General features: G+C 62.0%; 1 protein-coding gene across 3 annotated transcripts in view; it reads left to right on the top strand.

Moving 5' to 3' along the window:
* Positions 1–4,171, top strand: part of LOC113202891 (probable G-protein coupled receptor 158) — a 127,800-nt gene that overhangs the window by 3,163 nt on the left and 120,466 nt on the right. For 2 of the 3 annotated variants that reach the window (XM_052270479.1, XM_052270477.1), the window contains exon 1: positions 94–346. The exons of the other annotated variant lie outside the window; for it this stretch is intronic. The gene's annotated coding sequence lies outside the window, so the exon portion shown is untranslated. Of the gene's footprint in view, positions 1–93; positions 347–4,171 lie in introns of those variants that run through there. 3 annotated transcript variants of the gene reach the window in all.

Genomic DNA, 4,171 nt, shown 5'->3' with positions numbered 1-4,171 from the left:
GGCGGCGGGCGGCCGCAGCTCGGCCGGGGGCGCGGGGCGCAACATGACGGGACAGGGGCGCGCTCCGGCCGCGCGCCGCACGCCCCGCAGTCCGGTGTGCTCTACCGGCGGTGTGCGTCTCCCGCCCTCCCTCCCTACCTCGCGCCCGCTATCGCTCGCCGGGGTCACGTGCTCGCCGGCGGCGCCGCGCAGCCCAGGACCGCGACGACGACAACGACACCACCGCGACAGCCACGCGCCGGGGGTGCCGCGGGTGTGCCGTGACGAGGGGCCGCACGGCGCTGGGGTGACATCGGCGAGCAGGGACCGCCAGCGGAACAGCGCCGCCGGCCCGAAAGGAGACTAGGTAATTAAGTCTTTTTGGTCTTAATCCTCTTCAGGGTCGTCAAGTCAAGTTGCCCCCTTCCCCAATTATTTAGAAAAATAACAGTTTTGTCCTATATTATGACTGAAAGCGTTTTAAATGCCCCCTCTCTTCTCCCTGCCTCACCCTCCACCCTTCATCCCTGCTACCACTGGCGCCCTATATGGATACATATGCATATGATTTCTACTTTCGACGGCAAATAAAAAAAGGCGTGGAATTTTCCGTTTGTGATATCCACTACCATGCCGTTTGTTTTCAAAACAAAAAAGGGTCAAAAATAAATAAAAAGTAATGACAATAAAATCCCCCCGTTCCCGGCGCCGGTGACTTTGGCGTCACGGTTTCGCTACTACTGCTGGTATAGGAATTGGGAGCTCGGGCCTCGTGGCCGTTTTATAGTGGAGATCCATGTAATCTGCCCGGAAGTGGAAAGGGCGGGTCGGGGCGAGTGGAAGCGCTGGGAGCGCTGCTGGGAGCGCCGCCGCGGCCGCCGTCAGTGAGCCCCCCCATACGTGACCGGACGAGCCAGGCCGGTCGCCTAGTCGGACCGCAGCCCCAGAGAGTCGCACGCGTTTGAATACCGGAGCGTCCCGAAAAAAAAGACAAAAATAAAGAAACGAAACAAAATAACAAAAAACAAATACAAATGGAGTATAAGGCGCACGGCAAGAGGATATATAGGGGCAGCAGCGGCCAAGGAGTGTGGGGGCGCCCGGGCGTGGCGGAGCGTGGTGGTTTGACCAGGGGGTTTATTCTTTACCTTTTTTGTTGTTCTTTGGTGGCGCGGGCCGTGGTTTAATTCCCCCCGGGCTTCGCCCACGCTCACACGTACACGCGCTCACGCTCGTGCAGACGTAGGGGAGCGGGGCAGGTGCCCTCAAATATGCTTGGCACGTCGGCACATCGCTACCGCCGCGCGCGGATGGCCCACGCGGCGGCTACAGTTTTCGCGTGAAACACCCTTGTACCCTTGTATACCACAATGGAGCGGTGGTGTGCGATGCTATGCTGTATACGACGCAGAAAATCCGAAGTTGTTTCTCGTCGTGTAAGTATAACTAAGGTGTGTTCACACCTCCAAAACTGAGTTCTTGGACGTACATTGTGCTTGATCCATGATTTTGTGAAGTACATTATGTCTTGATTCAAGTGAGTACTTGGTGCAAGAACTCAGCTTTTCGGGTGTTTGATTTCGGAAGCAGTAAAAGCTTCAGGGTCAGGGACGGATGCTTCTGCTCTCATCTTGAAGCGAATCTTGAACGCAAGATGCGGGCAGTTATGTTTTCCCTTACGGGTTCCGATTTAATTTACCCTACTGCGTTTGTGCTGGCTCAGGGTGGGCTCACTGTTCAGGTCGCGGTCGGAATCAATTCGAAAAGTACGTCCGTCATTCGACGTTAACGAAACTGAAACTACCAACTTCAGTCCGTGCGAGCTCTGATAGCGCCTGATGGGTAGGCATCATCTTGCATCCAGTGCATGTGTGCATTGCGGGGTGGCCTACCGTGAGTCTCGCAGGCGCCGAGCTCTCGCAGTTTTGCCAAAGGACTCTGAAGAAAACGGGCGTGCTTTCTGGACGATCCCTTCTCGGCGCGAATATTCAAATATCCCTGGCCGGGCCGACCCCGGCATGACGATAACTTGTTGGAGATTAGTCTCTTGCGTGCCCCGCCACGCCGCACCCCGTCGCGCCCGAGGGCTTGGGCCTCGGCCTCGGACCGAGGCGTAGTGCGGGCAGCGCTGCCTAGGGCCGGGACGAGGTCAAAATCTACTCGCCAATCGCGTCGTGTCCGGGAGTCATCAAGGCCGTGGGATAACATCGGTCCAGACCGAGATTGTTTTCACGCCGCCAGCATCCGCTGGCCCGCTCACCTGTGCAAGGAGAGAGAGAGAGAGAGCGAGAACGGGCGAGAGCGAGCGAGCGAGAGCGAGCGAGAGAGAGAGCGAGAGCGGGCGAGAGCGAGCAATCGAGAGAGAGAGAGAGAGAGAGAGAGAGAGAGAGAGAGAGAGAGAGTCGTCTCCCGCGCCTCCTTCGTCACGGGGTGCAGGGCCTCCTCGTACCACCTCGAACCCCTTTCCAATGGCCAAGGCCGAGGCCCAAGGCTCAGCTAGCTCCTCGGCCTGGATCCAGGCGGCCCGTTCCCGGCCTTGGCCATCGGTTCGAGGACAGTTGTTATTCACTCTGCATGAGAGGCCGACGCAAATCGAATCCCCCCCTGCTGCTGCCCGCCCCGCCCCGCCGGGCCGACACAACTCTCACTAAGCCGCCCAGGACGGGCGATGAATTTCCGACCTGCTTCCCGTTCCTCCTTCCTGACCAGGGCGAGCGTCGACCGGACGCGGCCAGGGAGACCGTGGACAGCTATCTGGCCAGGGGGGCAGCTGCAGGCACCCTGGCGTTGACTAGCTTACCAAAAATGGGATTAGACCGAAAGGCGCTCGCGCGGGCGGAAGGGCCTGAGCGACAGCGACTGGCACCTCCCACGGCGTTTATATAGTTCAGATCACTTTTAAGTTAAGTCGAGGAGACCGGAGGAGCGGCGGCGGCGCGCCTCTCGTTGTCGAGGGAGAAGAGTCGTCCTCCTTCCCCCGCCGGGAGGTGGAGGAGGCTGAAGAAGAGGGGAGCGACGGAGAATGAACGGCCAAAGGCTGCTTCCTCATTACGGGATTCCTTCCGGATAAGTACTTGCATGCCGGGGGGAGCGTCGTCACTGCACTTGTGCGTAACGCTCGGCTCGGCCCGACCCGGCTCGTCTCGGCTCGGCTCAACTCGGCTCGGTGGTTATTGCCGGAGCGTCGAGGCAGGATGTGCTTTGACTGATGCGAGTTGGGGAAACCGATCGCGCCGCCGCAGGGCCAACTTGCTCCTCATCTGGTGGGGCGTTGCGGTGCGGCGGGTCGGTGCGAGGCGGGGCGGGGCGGGGCGGGGCGGTGCGGGGCGCCGTGTGGCCGCGGCCGGCCGGATGCAAACACTCCAGTGAGCCGCGGGGCGGATGTGGATGCGGCGGGGGCGGCGGGCGGCGCTATCGCTCTGATTAGTGGCAGTGCTCAGCCCCCGCTCAGCCCCTCAACCCCCCGCTCAGCCTCCGCTCAGCCCCCGATCAGCTTGGCGCGCGACGCTGCGCCGCGCCGCCAGGCTCGAGCCCCCTCCTCACGGTGGTGTTTGTCGATCTCCCGCGCGGGGTAATCATCTCCCCCCGCCGACGTGTCCTCCCTACCGTCGTGACCTCTCCGCCTCCGAACCCTTCCCGCCGTCGTGTCTTCACCCCCGTCGTGTCCTCCCCGCCGTCCCGTCGTGTCCTCCCCGCCGTCGTGACCTCCCCGCCGTCGTGTCCTCCCCACCGTCGTGTTCTCCCCGTCCCCGTCGTCTTGTGCTCTCCACCTCCAAGCCCCTCCCGCCGTCGTGTCCTCCCCGCCTCCACCGCCTCCAAGCGCCTGCCGCTCGCGGTGTTGTCGCTCCCCGCGGAGTCGCTCGTGATCGCCGCCGCGGCGCCGCATTGTCGTCTCCTCTGGCGCCGCGCTTGTTGCAGGTCCGGGGACATGATGGGATTGAGGTTGGAGCGGCGCGCGGCGCGGCAAAGCCGTCACGGGGCTCGGTGCTTCTGCTGCTCCCCCACCTCCCCTCCCACCTGCTCCCGCTTCGCTCGAGGAGCTACGACGCTCCAACGGGCCGGGCCCGGCGGCTGTGCTATGCCGAGAGGTTGATGTCTCCCCCAGCAGGCCTCGGGGCGCACAGATTGAGTTGTTTGCTCCCGCCCATCAAGTACATATCAGGGGAAGAGCGTCGGTATTACAACCCCCCCC

The sequence above is a fragment of the Frankliniella occidentalis genome, unplaced genomic scaffold (assembly GCF_000697945.3).
Source record: "Frankliniella occidentalis isolate FOCC.00 unplaced genomic scaffold, Focc_3.1 Scaffold125, whole genome shotgun sequence".
Classification (NCBI taxonomy): domain Eukaryota; kingdom Metazoa; phylum Arthropoda; class Insecta; order Thysanoptera; family Thripidae; genus Frankliniella; species Frankliniella occidentalis.
This window is presented reverse-complemented; position numbering and strand designations above follow the sequence as displayed.